The sequence below is a fragment of the Hypanus sabinus genome, chromosome 7, assembly GCF_030144855.1.
Source record: "Hypanus sabinus isolate sHypSab1 chromosome 7, sHypSab1.hap1, whole genome shotgun sequence".
Lineage (NCBI taxonomy): Eukaryota > Metazoa > Chordata > Chondrichthyes > Myliobatiformes > Dasyatidae > Hypanus > Hypanus sabinus.
This window is the reverse complement of record NC_082712.1, coordinates 108,989,097-109,007,292: the sequence shown is the minus strand read 5'-3', so window position 1 is coordinate 109,007,292 and position 18,196 is coordinate 108,989,097. Positions and strand designations below refer to the sequence as shown.

General features: G+C 47.6%; 1 protein-coding gene across 3 annotated transcripts in view; it reads left to right on the top strand.

The window, feature by feature from the left end:
* Positions 1–518: 518 nt before the first annotated feature.
* The window catches only part of cpt1ab (carnitine palmitoyltransferase 1Ab (liver)), a 67,077-nt gene continuing 49,399 nt past the window's right edge, over positions 519–18,196 (top strand). Inside the window, exons 1-2 of one of the 3 annotated variants that reach the window (XM_059975363.1) lie at positions 519–861; positions 6,831–6,953. The gene's annotated coding sequence lies outside the window, so the exon portion shown is untranslated. Of the gene's footprint in view, positions 862–3,328; positions 3,354–6,348; positions 6,701–6,830; positions 6,954–18,196 lie in introns of those variants that run through there. The other 2 variants (XM_059975365.1, XM_059975364.1) reach the window with 2 other exon arrangements.

Below are 18,196 nucleotides of genomic sequence, written 5' to 3'. Positions count from 1 at the left end.
GAAGATCAGATACTTGGATGTGTGGCTCAAAGATTAGTGTGAGAAGAATGGTGCCAATTCATAAGATACTGCCACCACTACAGGGGAAGAGAGGCTTGTTCAGTTGAATTGGGTTGCAACCAGTGATCCAGCAAATCAAATTATTCCGGCTGTAGAGAAGGCTATAAGATAATTGGGGGGGGAGGGGGTTGGGTGTTTGTGGGACATTTCTCCTGAGAGGGAACTTAAAAAGGAAAAAGACATAGTTACAGGCAATGAACGCCTGAATGTACAACAAAAAAATCCCAAAATAAGAGTCATAGCAGAGCAAAGTGCTGCTCTGCATCACAGCCTGGTATTGAGGCTCTAATGCACAAGATCACAAAATGACGCTGCCTGGTAGAGGAATAGGGTTCTCAAATTGGTAAAGGGGATTCAGCGTCAGTGGGCAAAAATGGCCATGGTGAGCCTGTTACAGTGTTGTACGACTCCATGAGTGATTGATTTTAAAGAAATGAGGGACATGGATGAGTGCAAGGTGGTGCTGAGGCAAAAGATCGACCACGTTTATTGAATGAAGGGCTGAATGGACCGATCCCGTTTCGTCCCAGCTCAGCACAGCCGGCAACGCGCAGCTGGTTCTCCACGGCAGGCGTGGTGGGGGAGTCCACAGGCTGAGCCGGGGATTGGAACCCGGCTCCCGCAAACACTGCCAGGAGAGACCGAGGCTCCGACCCGAATTCCAGGACCCAGGCCCCACCGCCAATCATCAGCATTCCCGAAGGATCCGCCCCGCTCTGCTTCCGATTGGTCGCTGCCCCGGCATTTCATAAATATTGGATAAGGTGGGCGGTACTTGCGGCGAGAGGAGACACAGACTCGGTAAGGGGGAAGAGAGGGGTCGCTACCTGGCGGTACCGGGGGGTCACACCGAGCGGTCAGACCTGGCGGTCACACCGAGCGGTCAGACCTGGCGGTACCGGGGGGATTTACACCGAGCGGTCAGACCTGGCGGTACCGGGGGGATTTACACCGAGCGGTCAGACCTGGCGGTACCGGGGAGTTTACACCGAGCGGTCAGACCTGGCGGTACCGGGGAGTCACACCGAGCGGTCAGACCTGGCGGTACCGGGGGGTCACACCGAGCGGTCAGACCTGGCGGTACCGGGGGGATTTACACCGAGCGGTCAGACCTGGCGGTACCGGGGGGATTTACACCGAGCGGTCAGACCTGGCGGTACCGGGGAGTTTACACCGAGCGGTCAGACCTGGCGGTACCGGGGGGGGGGTCACACCGAGCGGTCAGACCTGGCGGTACCGGAGAGTCACACCGAGCGGTCAGACCTGGCGGTACCGGAGGGATTTACACCGAGCGGTCAGACCTGGCGGTACCGGGGGGTCACACCGAGCGGTCAGACCTGGCGGTACCGGGGAGTTGACACCGAGCGGTCAGACCTGGCGGTACCGGGGGGATTTATACCGAGCGGTCAGACCTGGCGGTACCGGGGGGATTTACACCGAGCGGTCAGACCTGGCGGTACCGGGGGGATTTACACCGAGCGGTCAGACCTGGCGGTACCGGGGGGATTTACACCGAGCGGTCAGACCTGGCGGTACCGGGGAGTTTACACCGAGCGGTCAGACCTGGCGGTACCGGGGAGTCACACCGAGCGGTCAGACCTGGCGGTACCGGGGAGTCACACCGAGCGGTCAGACCTGGCGGTACCGGGGAGTCACACCGAGCGGTCAGACCTGGCGGTACCGGGGGGGGGGGGGGGGGGGGGGGGGTCACACCGAGCGGTCAGACCTGGCGGTACCGGGGAGTTTACACCGAGCGGTCAGACCTGGCGGTACCGGAGGGATTTACACCGAGCGGTCAGACCTGGCGGTACTGGGGGGGGGGGGGTCAGACCTGGCGGTACCGGGGAGTTTACACCGAGCGGTCAGACCTGGCGGTACCGGAGGGATTTACACCGAGCGGTCAGACCTGGCGGTACTGGAGGGATTTACACCGAGCGGTCAGACCTGGCGGTACCGGGGAGTCACACCGAGCGGTCAGACCTGGCGGTACTGGGGGGGGGGGGGGTCAGACCTGGCGGTACCGGGGAGTTTACACCGAGCGGTCAGACCTGGCGGTACCGGAGGGATTTACACCGAGCGGTCAGACCTGGCGGTACTGGGGGGGGGGGGGGGGGTCAGACCTGGCGGTACCGGGGAGTTTACACCGAGCGGTCAGACCTGGCGGTACCGGAGGGATTTACACCGAGCGGTCAGACCTGGCGGTACTGGAGGGATTTACACCGAGCGGTCAGACCTGGCGGTACCGGGGAGTCACACCGAGCGGTCAGACCTGGCGGTACTGGGGGGGGGGGGGGTCAGACCTGGCGGTACCGGGGAGTTTACACCGAGCGGTCAGACCTGGCGGTACCGGAGGGATTTACACCGAGCGGTCAGACCTGGCGGTACCAGGGGGTCACACCGAGCGGTCAGACCTGGCGGTACCGGAGGGATTTACACCGAGCGGTCAGACCTGGCGGTACCGGGGAGTCACACCGAGCGGTCAGACCTGGCGGTACTGGGGGGGGGGGGGGGGGTCAGACCTGGCGGTACCGGGGAGTTTACACCGAGCGGTCAGACCTGGCGGTACCGGAGGGATTTACACCGAGCGGTCAGACCTGGCGGTACCGGGGAGTCACACCGAGCGGTCAGACCTGGCGGTACTGGGGGGGGGGGGGTCAGACCTGGCGGTACCGGAGGGATTTACACCGAGCGGTCAGACCTGGCGGTACCGGAGGGATTTACACCGAGCGGTCAGACCTGGCGGTACCGGAGGGATTTACACCGAGCAGTCTGACCTGCGGTACCGGGGAGTTTACACCGAGCGGTCAGACCTACGGTACCGGGGAGTTTACACCAAGCGGTCAGACCTGGCGGTACCGGGGAGTTTACACCGAGCGGTCAGACCTGGCGGTATCGGGGGGGGGGCGGTCACACCGAGCGGTCAGACCTGGCGGTAGCAGGAGAATTACAAAGCCGGACAATTAAACCCGACAGCATCACGAGATTAAAGCGGGTGATCAGAGCGGTCGGGTTAAACCGGGGCGGCATTGAGAAGGGGCGTTCAACCTGGAGAGAATTAAACCTGCGGTTGTGAGGGGTAGAGTGAAATCCAGTAGGACTGGCGAGGGTGTGAAGGATTTAAACTGGACAAATACCAGAGATGGGGTGGAGGATATTAGCACTGTTGTTTTAGGGAGAAGTGCATGGTAAAAAGGGGCAAGGACTATCCCAGAGTGTTCATAGGCAGAGGAATGTTAGCGGGAAAGAACCTGTTTTCGCTTGGATCAAAGTGAGCCAATATGAATTTGTGAAAGGTGGGTGATGCCCAATGAACCTGCTTCAGTGGTTTTGAAGAGGTAAATAAAGCATTCCCAGAGGAATGTCCATGGACCTCCCTTTCATTGGATTGTGCTGCTTAAAGCTGTAAGGTAGAATGGAAGGGCTACCAAGTAGCTGAGGAAGTGTGACAGTGGGCCTGTTCATGTTTACTCAAGTTGCAATGTCACAAAGATGGGCAGATTTGAAAGGAATTTACATTCTGAAGAATTGTGAATAAATTACATTTCAAAACTTTAATATGCAATCAGTCATTTTGGATGGAACAGCAGAGATTAAAATGCTAAATATGATGGTTACAGAGTCCAAACAGGCTTGGGCATCATGTAAAAACAACACTAAACACTAAGTCAGTAGTGGAGAGTACTGGAGTAGTAGGACTGGGCTGCTGTCATGAACCGATGGCCTGTGAGCTATCAGCTATCCCTGCCACGGGTTTGCCAGCAGGTCCTAGAATTCTTCTGGAGAATCCCAACTCCTTAAAAAGAGTGGCCCATGATTCCAGGGGAAGCGCACACAGAAGCCAAGGACCAAAGAGGCTAGAGTTTAGGTCCCAATCTTTCCCTTCGCCTCCATGTGCTATGTCTTTGTTGCCAGACTCACGATGCTTGAAGTTTCGCCAGGCTGGGATTGCTTCCGTCCAATTCAGTTGTGGTGGGTGAAGGCAAGTCTTTCTCAGGCTAGCAATGAGAAGGGGGCATCTCCTGGCTATTGAGGGTCTTTGATGATAGATGCCGCCTTTTGAAATTGACCTCGATGGCTGGGAGGCTAGTGCCCCTGATGGAGTAAGCTGAGTTTACAGCCCTACCCGTACTAGTACTCATGCACGATTCGCAGTCTACTAGTATGCAGAAATTAGGAAAGCTAACAGGGTATTATAGTTTATTGTTGTGTGAACTGGATAGGGGTTGTATTGGAACTTCTAGTTAAATCACAACGGTGGATTCAGTACAGAATATGATTGTGAGAAATGTTAGGAATAGTTAAGCTTGTTCCACTGAAGTTTATATTTTTAAAAAAGGGATTTAATTGAACCAGATAATGTATTGACAGTGAACGCAGAGAGGATGTGGGAGAATGCAGAAGCAAGAGTGAAGAAATGAAGGATCTTCCCTTTAAGCCAGAAATGAGGGGAAATTCTTACTCATCCTACTGAGCCTTTGTTACTCTCTTCCTCAAAGGAGGGTAAAAGCCAAGTATTTCAATAGTTTTAAAGAGAGTTAGATTCTTGATAAGAAGGAAATAGGAATGCAGATTAGAAATCACAGATCAGCTACAATTTTATTGAATGGTGGAATAGGATTGAGAGGCGAGTTGTCTTCTCCTGCCTCAGCTCGTCGTGTAATTAAATGGTCTGGTGATTACAATGATTTTACTCAAAGTGTAACTAAATATTTTTACTGTGAAAATACTCACAATGTAACTGGGGCATTGACTTGAAACACGATCTATCTTTTTCTTTCTATAGCCTGGCCTGCTGAGTAACCCCTGCATTTTGTGTTTTTTATTTCAGATCTCAGCATTTGCATTTTTTTTGCTTCTCAAAACACCTCTGTTTATCAGGCATGTTATTTTACAGGCTGGCTAGGCTGTTCTTCAGTTGAATGGTGACGTTCTGTACAATGGGACAAGGTTGCTATTGTTTTTTATGCAAGTGTTCCACGTGGGCCCGGGATCACCCTGCTTTTTATGTGAGATGGCCTGACTTCTGTGCCATAATTAAATGGTGAAATGTCGTATTGTATTTGTTCTGAACTGGGTTGCTGCCAGTTTTCACAATAGCTGGCAGGGTATCTCGGTTAGTTTTCTGGCGAGGTTAACTGTTGGTGTAATTGATTTGTCGTGGGATTACCGGCAAGGTGATTGGTGATGGAGCTAGTACTTTCTGGTCAATGGGCCATTCAGTGGGTGAGCAAAAACCTTGGAGACTCCCCATTTCCTTTGAAACTGACGTTTGCCAAGAAGCTCCCTATTGCCATTTTTGGTCGGGGTCTTTCTCCTGTGCTTCACTTTTGTGTCAGAAATTGCCCATCTCCGCAGCTTGGAGGTCCCCTTTTCTTCTCCAGCCTGGTAGTTCTCCTCACCCTTTCGGATTCCATCAACTGTCTCCCCTCGATCCCTCTGCTTCTGTCATCTGCCCATCACTTGGATCCACCTTTCACCTGTCAGGCTCCCCTCCAATGTTTTATACTGTCTATCTCCTCTCTACCTTGAAGGATCTTGGCCATTTCCTCCCACCAGTGCTGCCTGACCTGCTGAGTTCCTGCAGTCTCCTGTGTTCCCCAGTCCCAGGCTCACCTCAGCTGGAACAGCTGCTTCCTCTCTTCCCACCTCTGCCTCTTTCCTCCAGTCCCATCACCTGTTGTTGTTGCCCTGCTCACTGATGCCCCTCCTGCATGAGTTGCACCTTACCCTGCTGTGACACGGAGGATGGTTTGGACTGGGAGCAGGCATTGTGTGTTCACGGTGGACAATATCCTGCCAGTGGAACTGAAAAGGGGGTGGGGTGGACATGCTGGAATGGGATAGGACATTCTCCTGCATTAGGGAATTCAGGAGGCCAGTTGATGGTCGGTCCAGCGGGGCTGCTGAGGCACAGGGCGGTGTCTGATGCTGAATTTGTGTCACAGCAGCTGTGATGTGAAGCTGGCTACATGCCGTTCAAATGGAGCAGGGTCAGTGTTGTGAAGCACTGAGACGTTGACTGTGCAGGGGCTTGGGCTGTGTGTTTCAGTCTCCCTCACAGCACCCTCCCCATTGTATTTCTGTCAGCTTGTCTGTTTGTCTGTCTTCTCACTCCTCCCCATCCCACCCCTCGGCTCCCTTCCGTCCAGCCGCCATCCCTCCCATCGCCTCCCCCTCACTGTCCCCCACCATTTTCTTTTTCTCTTTTTTCTTCTCCACTCTTCTGCTCTTCCCTTTCTCCAACAGTTTTCTCTTCCTTTTCCCTTCTCTCCACCCTTCCTGACTCTTTCACTCCCTCTCACCTCTCCCTCTCACTCATCTCTCCCCGCCCCCTCTGTCCCTCCCTCTCTTTCCCTCCTCCTGGCACTATGACATCCAGTGGATCTGTGTGTGTTGTGTTGATGTCTGTATTCCTGTCTGCCAGGCACCAGATAATTTTCCAACATATCCCGGTTCTGTCTGATGCGGATTGGTCTTCATTGATTTCACTCTTATTTCGAGGCTGTGAGGGTTTGGTGCTGAGATCAAGCTAACTGATGGTGGTTACCATAATTTTTTCCTTCCCTTGGTGAGCCACTTCTGTTTAAAAGAGGAAACACGTTTTGAGCTTCCTGTTGTAGTTGCTGAGAGTATCATATCGGTGAGCCTTCACTTCATCTGCAAAGAGCAATCTTGCTTTCAGCCCAGTGATGGAAATTCGGCTTTGGTATGTCTGATTTGTTCTGTGAATGGCAGACCTGAAAGGCATTTTCTGTGCTTTTGAATTGCAGGCAGCAACAGTGACTAATTCCGGAGAGAGAGAGAACAAAGTGTTTGTTAACTCCGTCACTGTGCCCTAATTTTCCATTGATGCAAAGAAAAACTTCGTGCAGAGCCTGAGTCGAAAGCCTTCGGTAAGTGTCTGTGCTTTTGTTTTCGCTTTGCTGAGCCCGGCTGCCTGACTTTTCACCTACTTTCTGAAGTGAGTAATGATGACATTGGCTGGGTGGAGTCGTGAGGGCTTTTCTGGCCTGAGCTGAGCTATGCAGCAATAAACAAGGCTTAGTTCAGATTACGACAAACCCAGTCACCTTTAAATCTGCCACTTTCTGTGTAAAATCACAAGCTGCATCAGAGCTGGAACCTGTTCCTCCAGTCCCGACCTTGTCAATGAAAGAAACAGGAGATTAATAGGCCATTTGGCTCCTTGCTGCTGCCCCATTATTCAGACTGTTGGGGTTGATTCCCAAAATTAGAACAAAGTTAATAATAATCTGTTTTGTTTGGGTGCCAATGACACAGCAGTCATTTCAGAGAGGACAGATCTGTTGCTGATGGGATGGCGGGAAGATTCTGAGTTGCAAGAGAGTAATTGTGAAATGATTACATTTGATTGTCATGAAGACAGGGTAGGGGCAGCCAGGGAGCATGTCATTGGTAGCTGGTAGGAAAACTAGGCAGCTAGAATTAGCAATCAGACACACTTTCTTCCACTAGTTCTTTCCCTTCAATTCCTTTATTAAGCAAAAGTTTTCAATCTTCAATTGTCAATGAATTGTTATAGCCTCCTAGGGTGAAGAATTCTGGGTGAGGAACTTGCACCACATCTTTCTCCTAAATGGCTGACACTTTATTTTGAGGATCTAGCCATTCCAACCAGGAGAAGCATGCACTCTGCCAACACCTGTAAGAGTGCTGTATGTTTCATCTGAAACTAGGGGAAAGATGAGCGAATACTGGAGAAACTCAAAAGGACAGGCAGCATCTCTGGAGGGAGATGAACAGTCAACTTTGTGGGCCATCAGGATTGGAAAGCAAAGGGGCAGAAGCCAGAATAAGGAGGTTGGGGAGAGGAAGGAATACTATTCCCTCCATAGTTGTTGCCTGACTTGCTGAGTTCCTTCAATGTTTTGTATGTATAGTTCAAGATTTCCCAACTCTACAGAATCTCTTGTTGTGGAAAGATGAGAAAAATTTTTAATTTAGCAAGTTGCTAAATTCTGGAAAGTGTAACCAAAAACAGAGGAGGAAGCTAATCTACAAGTAGAGTTCAGAACAGAATTCTATAAATAGGAGGCACAGAAGGACAGGGAAATTACACAGCTTGAGAATTTGCACAGGACTGGTTGTCCACCACAGGAAAGCTGTGATTGCACGATGCAACTCTGGAAAATTGTGGTCATGAGGAGCAATTGGATAAGCTGGGCATATTTTAGCAATGATTAGTCAGAACACTAACAGGGCATTGACCTTGTGTAGGTTGAATTCGCATCATAGTTGTCACAGACACTGGGCTGAAGGGCCTGTTTCTGTGCTATAATCTGTGTTCTACTCTTTAGAGCAGGGGCTGGGGAAGAGAAGTGGAACAAATCAGATTCAGGTTTATTATCACTGACGTTTATTGCAAAATTTGTTTAATTTTGTGTGGCAGCGGGTATAGTACAAGACTAAAATCACTACATATTATGAAATGTGAATAGTGCTTAAGATTATAACAGTTGTTGGACAGAGCCAAAAAGAACCACCTAGCAGAGGAGTGAAATTTAAAACAATATGGAAGGGTTGTGGGGGAGATGAGGTAGAGTGTTTCTCACCCAGAGGGTCATATTTGAACTCTACTGGGTGGGTACCTGAAGGGTCGTGACCTGTGGAGTTAAGGACCCTGCACTAGGAGGTGAGGGTAGGCTGGGGAACTTTTTGTCAACCAACGTTACAAATGAAAATGTGCTATGCAAACTGAAATTTGATGATGATACAAAGATTGGAGGTGTAATGGACAGTGAGGAAGGTTTTCAAAGCTTGCAGAGGGATTTGGACCAGCTGGAAAAATGGGCTGAAAAATGGCAGATGGAGTTTAATACAGACAAGTGTGAGGTCTTGCACTTTGGAAGGAAAAGCCAAGGTAGAACATACAAGGTAAATGGTAGGGCACTGAGGAGTGCAGTAGAACAGAGGGATCTGGGAATACAAATACAAAATTCCCTAAAAGTGGCGTCACAGGTAGATAGGGTAGTAAAGAGAGCTTTTGGTACATTGGCCTTTATAAATCAAAGTTTTGAGTACAAGAGTTGGAATGTTATGGTGAGGTTGAGTAAGGCATTGGTGAGGCCAAATTTGGAGTATTGTGTGCAGTTTTGGAAGGATATTACAGGAAGGATATTAATAAGGTTGAAAGAGTGCAGAGAAGGTTTACAAGGATGTTGCCGGGACACTTGAGAAACTGAGTCGCAGAGAAAGGTTGAATAGGTTAGGACTTTATTCCCTGGAGTGTAGAAGAATGAGGGGAGATTTGATAGAGGTATATAAAATGATGATGGGTATAGATAGAGCGAATGCAAGCAGGCTTTTTCCACTGAGGCCAGGGGAGAAAAAAAAACCAGAGGACCTGGATTAAGAGTGAAGGGGGGAAAGTTTAAAGGGAACACGGGGGGGGGGGGGGGGCTTCACACAGAGAGTGGTGGGAGTGTGGAATGAGCTGCCAGATGAAGTGGTAAATGTGGGCTCACTTTTAACATTTAAGGAAAACTTGGACCGGTACATCAGAAAAATGGTTGGGCCAAGAAGGGCCAAAAGGCCTGTTTCTGTGCTGTAATGTTCTATGAAAGGTCTTGAGGTTCATAAGTCTCCTGGGCCAGATGGATTACATCCCAGAGTCCTGAGAGGGATTGCTGAAGAGATAACAGATGCATTGGTCATGATCTTTCAAGAATCACTTGATTCCGGCATGTTGCCAGAGGACTGGAAAATTGCAAATGTCACTCCACTCTTTAAGAAGGGAGGAAGGCAAAAGAAAGGAAATTATAGGCCAGTTAGTCTAACCTCAGTGGTTGGGAAAGTGTTGGAGTCTATTATTGAGGACAAGGTTTTGGGGTAGTTGGAGACTAATAATAAAATAAGTCAAAGTCAGCATGGTTTTTGTGAAGGGAAATCTTGCCTGACAAATCTGTTAGAGTTCTTTGAGATAATAACTATCAGCGTGGACAAAGGTGAGGCAGTGGAAGTCATTTACTTGGACTTTCAGCAGGTGTTTGATAAGGTTGCCACACATGAGGCTGCTTAACAAGATAAAATCCTATGGTGTCATAGGAAAGATACTGGCATGGATTCCAGAATGGCTGACGCCAGGAGACAGTGAGTGGGAATGAAGGGGGCCTTTTCTGATTGGCTGCCAGTGACTAGTGCTGTTCCTCAGGGGCCAGGATTGGGACCACTACTTTTCACATTGTTTGTCAGTGATGTGGATAATGGAATTGATGGCTTTGTGGCAAAGTTTGCAGATGATATGAAGACAGGTGGAGGGGTAGGTCATGCTGAGGAAGCAATGTGATTGAGCAGGACTTAGATACATTGGAAGAATGAGCAAAAACGTGGCAGATGGAATAGAGTGTTGGGAAATGTACGATGATGCATTTTGATAAAAGAAACAATAGTGCAGACAGCAACACACACAAAATGCTGGTGGAACACAGCAGGCCAGGCAGCACCTATAGGGAGAAGCGCTGTCAACGTTTCGGGCCGAGACCCTTCATCAGGACTAACTGAAAGGAAAGATAGTAAGAGATTTGAAAGTAGTGGGGGGAGGGGGAAATGCAAAATGATAGGAGAAGACCGGAAGGGGTGGGATGAAGCTAAGAGCTGGAAAGGTGATTGGCGAAAGTGATACAGAGCTGGAGAAGGGAAAGGATCATGGGACGGGAGGCCTCAGGAGAAAGAAAGGGTTGGGGGGGACACCAGAGGGAGATGAAGAACAGGCAAACAACTAAATATGTCAGGGATGGGGTAAGAAGGGGAGGAGGAGCATTACCGGAAGTTAGAGAAGTCAATGTTCATGCCATCAGGTTGGAGGCTACCCAGCCGGTATATAAGGTGTTGTTCCTCCAACCTGAGTTTGGATTCATTTTGACAATAGAGGAGGCCATGGATAGACATATGGGAATGGGACGTGGAATTAAAATGTGTGGCCACTGGGAGATCCTGCTTTCTCTGGCGGACCGAGCGTAGTGCAGACTATTATCTAAATGGGGAGAAGGTTCAAACATCAGAGGTGCAGAGGGACTTGGGATTCCTGACGCCAGATTCCCAGAAGGTTAATTCACAAGTTAGATCTGTGATAAAGAAGGCAAATACAATGTTGGCATTTATTTCAAGAGGAATAGAATATAAAAGCAAGGAGATAATGCTAAGCCTTTATAAGACACTAGTCAGGCTGCACTTGGAGAATTGTCAACACTTTTGGGCCCCATATCTCAGAAAGGTTGTGTTGTCATTGGAGAGAGTCCAGAGGAGGTTCACAAGGATGATTCCAGGAATGAAGGGGTTAACATAGGAGTGTTTGGCAGCTTTGGGCCTGTACTCACTGGAATTTAGAAGAATATAGGGGTGATCTCATTGAAACCTGCTGAATGTTGAAAGGATGAGATAGGGTGGATGTACAGAGGATGTTTCCTATGGTGGGGTTATCTAGATCTAGAGGGCACAGCCTCAAAAATGAGGGGCGACCCTTTAGAGCAGAGGTAAGGAGCAATTGTTTTAGCCAGAGGGCAGTGTATCTGTGGAATGCTCTGCCACAGACTGCGGTGGAGGCCAAGTCCGTGTGTATATTTAAGATGGAAGTTGATCACTTCCTGATCAGTCATGGCATCAAAGGATATGGTGAGAAGACAGGTGTATGGGGTTGAGTGGGATCTGGGATCAGCCATGATGGAATAGCAGAGCAGACTCGATGGGATGAATGGCCTAATTCTGTTCCTATGTCATCAGATCTAACATGGATAAATTGGGCTGAAAAGCCTCCTTTTATATGTGGTGAAGTTTTAACGGTCATGTTGAAGGCCCATCTCCTCACCACATGGGAACAGCAACTCGGTGCTGAAATGGTGGGTTTTGAAATTCCATTGCAGCACCTGCAGGATTTCGCTATAACTTGGATTCACTGACAGGATCTGCTTTTGGTGTGGCAGCTTATGACGGGCTCGTGGCTAGCAGCGAGTGGTATATAGTTCTCTAGGCAGAGAGAAAGGGACTTCAGCCTAATTATTCTCATTGTCTTAAATTACCCTCCCCACCTGCTTTCTATAACTGCCATTGAATCAGCCCCCTGCTCTTCTTCCACCCATCTGGTAAACTGTGGACAGAACTGCACTGTGGCAGCCCCCTGGATCTGCACTTCCACAACTTGCAGTCCTGACTTCACGGGTGTTAAATGAGATTGTTCCACATTTACTTCTGTGACAACTCTCTCAGCTCAGGTCCCCCCTCCCATCCATCAGCAAGGGTTCTTTCCAAGTTTGCTGCCTGTTGGTCTTGGGTTTGTACTTACAACCGGTTCTTATCACTTCTCTGTGATTAGAGAGTCAGCCCCAAGGGCCCGGACTGGCTGACTGACCACAGCCTCAGCAAGTAATGCTGAGGGAATCTTTCCTGTTTACCTCAGCTTCCTGATCCCCCAATATCTCTCTGAAAGTTGTTTTATTTGTCTCTGCTAAATGAGATAATCTCTGAGGGGGAGAGTTCATGGTTACAGGCTGCATGTGAGTTATTGGCTGCAACAAACCAGTTGCACAATTTTCATCTTTTCAGTACCACTGTAGCTAGAGACTAGTCGCTGGTTGGTGAGTGGTGACATGGTGCAGGGTGAACGAGTACACGGGCAGATTGCTTCCAAATATCCAACACATCACGGACTTTGGAACTGACAAACATCAAGAGGGAGAGGGAGACTCTAGCAGTAAATTCAGTGCAGTTGCCAAGTAGAATGGAGTTCATAGTCTGAAGAACATGGGCCAAAGATGAGTCACACACAGAAAATGATTCCAGATAAATGGAAGTTAGGCTTGCATCTTTGAGGCAGGATGTGACAATAACTGATTCTATATGGGCATGTTCTCATCTTGAAAGGGTAGTTAGTTAGGGAGGGGGCTCACCTGACCAAGCTGTGCAGCAGGATATAATCTTTGCACAAAGGTGTTTGATCCAGCTGGGCTGATGGCTTCTACATATTGGATATGTGAAGAATGGTTCACGTTCCATTAGGGTTGTAGATCAATAGATTTTCCGGTATCGTTATAGCTAGGATTTACCCACTTGTCCGCACCTGCTTTTGGAACAGCTGCCATTTCCAGTGGCTATAGCCTGCTTCTCTCTCCAGCCTCGGTGACTGATAGAAAGCCTTCTATAAATGTATTGGTACATGATGGTGGAGTTGATGGCAAGTCTACATGGGTTGTGAAAGAGGTTAATTGGGTTTCCCATTTTGGATAAAGAACCAAGATAGTCAGGTGTTGGGACACCGGTGTGGAAAGGACAAGCAGAGAACTTTTATTATCCTTTTTAATGTTGTTATCAGAACCTAATGGGTTTTAAAGAAGAATGCTACAGAGATAGTCGTACTGTTGGTTGCTATTGGAGTATGCAATACAATTCCAGGATCGGTTCTTGGTCTCCGTTATTGACTGCTTACATCAATGATCTGAATGTATGTAAGCTTTCCAAATTTGCCAATGATAGGTGGAAGGGCATGTTGTGATGAGCCCATTGTGACTTTATAAATAGGGTATCTATAGATCAGGTGAGTTTGTAAAAACCTTACAAATAGCAGACATCCCACCTCTTTCGGAAGTTCCAGCAGTCTCCGGCGTATTGATAGTGGCTCCCTGACCCCCGCAACTTATATACAACACAGTATCCCAGAAAATTTTTAGAGCAAGCTTGGTGGGTGGGGAGGGAGAGGGGGAGAGAGGAGAAATCCTGATTGGTCTCTTTGTGCTAAGTAAACCTGTCAGTTTTCTCTGTGGGCGGGATTTGCAGTCGACCTCTCTCTTCTCTTTCATTGTCCATCAGTTTAGTTTAGTGTCCTGCAGCCCCATGGCAGAGTGTTCCAAAAAAAGAAAATATAAAACATACTTCACCCCAGACTACACTAAAGTGTACCCCTGCCTAATAGGGGTCAAAATAATGACAGTATTGCTTGCTACACTGTTTGCAACAGTGACTTGCGTATCAACGTGAAGGACTGGTGCCAAACTACAAAAGTTTGCCAGGTGATGAGTTCTGGGGGAAGCTGTCCAAAGTAAAATCTGTGAGCACAGGGCAGTGGAGATTCAAAGAGCTCTGCCAGTTGATGGAGCTGCTTTTGGTGCTGCCAGATTCTAATTGCGATGTAGAAAGGGCATTCAGCATGGTGCCCTTTTAGAATTTAAGGAAGTGGGAGATAAGGGGAATCAAAAGGTGGGTTATTACTTGTTTCTTTTCAGGTTTATTATCAGTGACATGTTGTGAAATTTGCGGTTTAGCTGAAGTGACAGAGTGCAGTACAAAAATTTACTGTGTCACAGTAAGGATATAAATAGTGCAGAAAGGGAGCAAAATAGTGAGTGTTCATGAACCATTCCGAAATCTGATTCAGATTCAGTTTATTGTCATTTAGAAACCACAAATGCAATTCAGTTTAAAAAATGAGACAACGTTCCTCCAGAATGGTATCACAAAAGCAGATGACAAAACAGACAACACCAGAAAATCCACGTAACGTTTGGCAATCCCCAATCCAGAGTCCAGAGAGGCTGCTGCGTATTAATATCGCGCTACCGTCTTAGCGCGTTCCCTGGAAAGGAGCTCCAAATCCACCAGACAAAACAAGACCAAAAACTAAAGCTACAAGACCTGCACAAAACCACATAGTTACAACAGTGCAAACAATAGCATAATTGATTAAAAAAAAAACAGACCATGGGCACAGTAAAAAATAGTCCAGAGATGTTAATAGACTAAGTTCGAAAGAAACCTCCACGCAGTTTCCACAAGTCCTTAGGGTCCCATCCCATCCTTACAAAGGAATATAACTAGGATGTATGTGGGTATTGGACAAGTTCACTAGAAGGTGTGGAAGGTGCTGCAATCTGGATTTGCTCCAGATTAGAGAAGCAGCTCTGGAGGCAGCTGGCTGCTTAATGTTTCAGGTTAAGACCTTGTATCAGGACTGAGAATATAGAGCTGAGATAGGAAGTATAAAGAGGTGGGACAGGGGCTGGGGTCAGTGCGTGGAACCAAGTCTTGAGGGGGATAATGGAGAAGGCAGCAGAATGAGGGGGTGGAGAGGTGGAGTTGGTTGCTGGGTAATGGGTAGACACAGATAAGAGAACAGGGAAACAGAGCCAGTGGTGGGGTGGGGAGGTGGAGACTGGAAGGTGGTAGGTAGAAACACAAGAGGCTGCAGGCTAAAGGTGATGGGTTGAACTAGATACGAAGGGATGGATGGTAGATAGATGGAAGCTGCCTCCTCCTCCACCTCACCTTTGCCTCTCATCTCTTCAATGCTGGAGGAATTTGCCTGACGTGCGAAAGTCGACCCACTTCTTTGATTTTCTTCCTGGATTGGAGAGCTTTAGTTCTGAGAAGACACTGGATAGGCCAGCTTGCTTTCCCTGGAACAAAGTAGGCCAAGGGGTGGGTGACCTGTTGGAGGTATATAAGATTTTTGGAAGTCAAAAAGTAAAGTAGATAGTCAAACTCTTTACTGCCCTTGGTCGCAATATCAAAAAAAGGACATGGCTTAAGCTGAGAGGAAAGGCTTTTAAAGGGGGCCTGAAGGGACATTTTGTTCAGAGAGAGGTGAATATCAGGAGTTTTCTTCAAGAGGAGGTGGTGGAATCAGATAAAATCACTAAGTTCAAGAGATGCCATACAGGCACTTGAATAGGCAAAGAACTGGTGCTAATGCTGGCAAATAGGATGGGAAAATGATCGACATGGACCTGGTGGCCGAGAGGCCTATTCTGAGTCTGACTCTGAAGTTAAAGCTTTAATGAAGCTGATCAGATAGTGAAGGCCACAGGAGGGAGCTATCGTCCTGAAATCCTTGTGTGTTTCAACTGACCTGCATCATCCTAACCCTACTTCAGCAACACAACACTACTACTGTGGACTTGTCTCTCATTGTGGTTTTTCTTGTGCTAATGTCTTGTTTAGCATAGTTTTTTCCTTTTACTCTGGTACAATTTGTGAATATTTTATATTCTGTGTGTTACCTGTGCCTGCATTGCTGCTGCAAGCAAGTTTTTCATTGTAGTTGTTGCTCACCGTACCTGTGCATATGACAGTAAACTTGACTTGAGAACAATTACAGGTGAGAACATTTTTGAGCAGTGCCATCCCATCCCACGCCGTGCTGCCCTGGTCCAGCCTGTCAAACAACTCGTCTCACTTGGCCCGGCTAATCTGCCTCTGACCCAGTACAGCTTTTACTATGGGTCCACTGTAGAAGACTATTCGCCCCCCCCCCCCACCCCAAGAATTAACTATACAGCCCTGTACAACGTGAGCAGTGATTCAACAGAGAGAAACTGTTCAGGACTGCTCTTTCTGTAAGGGAAAAATAGCAAAACAAATCTCATGTAGCCATTTATTGAAACCCAGAAATCTGTAGGTGTACAAATCTGGAATAAAAAAAAAAGAAAATGTTGGAGATACCAGCAGGTCAGGCAGTGTCTACAAAGAGGAATAGAACCAACATATCATCATAGTTTGGAAAAGCTCCAATCAGTGTATCTTAAGTTTCAGGGAAGGTGGAGACAATGCGGGTGAAATCTGTAACAGAGTGGGAGACAGGAAAGTTTGTGATGCATACATTTGTTGCTGCTACGCACAAGCACCCCATATCTAGAAAGGGATGGACTGGCATTGGAGAGGGTCCAGAGGATAATCCCTGGAATGAAAGGGTTAGAGCATAACGAGCATTTGATGGCTCTGGGCATGTACTGTCTGGAGTTTGGAAGAGTGAGGGTATCTCACTGAAACCTGAATATTGAAAATAGTGGATGTGGAGAGAATATTTCCAATACTGGGAGAGGCTAAGACCACAGGGCAAAGTTCAAAGTAAATTTATTATCAAAGTACATATATGGCCAAATACAACCAGCGGGCATAATCAATAAATCTATAATAGAATAATAACTAAAACAGAATCAGTGAACAAACTCGGGTGTTTAACTGGTGGCCAAAACACAATAAACCATGTAAGTACACAAAAAAGTAATAATAGTAAATAAATATAGAGAACATGAGATGTAAAGTCCTTGAAAGTGAATCCATAGGTTGTGAGAACATTTCAATGATGGAGCAAGTGATGTTGAGTGAAGTTAACCTTTTTGGTTCAAGAGTCTCATGGTTGAAGGGCAATAACTATTCCTGAACCTGGTGGTGTGAGCCCTGAGGCTTCTTGATGGCAGTAGAGAGATGACAGCATGTCCTGGGTGGTGGGGGTCCCTGATGATGGATGCTGCTTTCCTGCGACAGCGGTGGTGTACTCAGTGGTGGGGAAGGCTTTACTGTGATGGACTGGGCCAGATCCACTATTTCTTTGTTGGATTTTCTGTTCAAGGGCATTGGTGTTTCCATACCAGCCTGTAATGCAGCCAGTCGATATATTCTCCACAACACGTCTATTTATCAAAGTTTTGGATGTCATGACTCCTGAGGAAGTAGAGGTGCTGCAGTGATTTCTTCATAATTGAATGTGAGCTAGCACAGCCTCGGAATGGAAAACTGTCCCTTTAGAACAGAGATGAGAAGGAATTTCTTTAACCAGAGGGTGCTAATCTATGGGATTCTTTACCACTAATAGCTGTGAAAATCAAATTACTTGGTCTATTTAGAGTGGAGTTTGATAGGCTTCATGATTAGTCAGGACATCAAATTTTATGGGAGAAAACAGGAGAATGGGGTTGAGAGGGAAAATGATTTAACAGCAGAGCAGAGTCAACAAGGCTGGTCATGGCTAGAATTAACTCCTGTCTAAGCCAGGATCTGCAATTTACATGTTGTCACAATGGGTCTACAGCAGATGCAATCTCACTGACTCCACTCTGTTTTGGATCACCTGGACAATCGTAATATTCACGTCAGGCTGCTGTTTACTGATTACAGCTCAGGATTCAACACAGTTTTACCCTCAATTCTAATCAAAAAGCTCCAAAACCTGGATCTCCGTACCTCCCTCTGTCACTGGATGCTTGCCTTCATCACCAGAAGACCACAGTCTGTGCTGATCAGATATAACATCTTCTCACTGACAATCAACACTGGTGCACCTCAAGGATGCATAATTAGTTCACTGCTCTACTCTCTCTACATCCACAATTGATAGCTCAAATGATAGCAA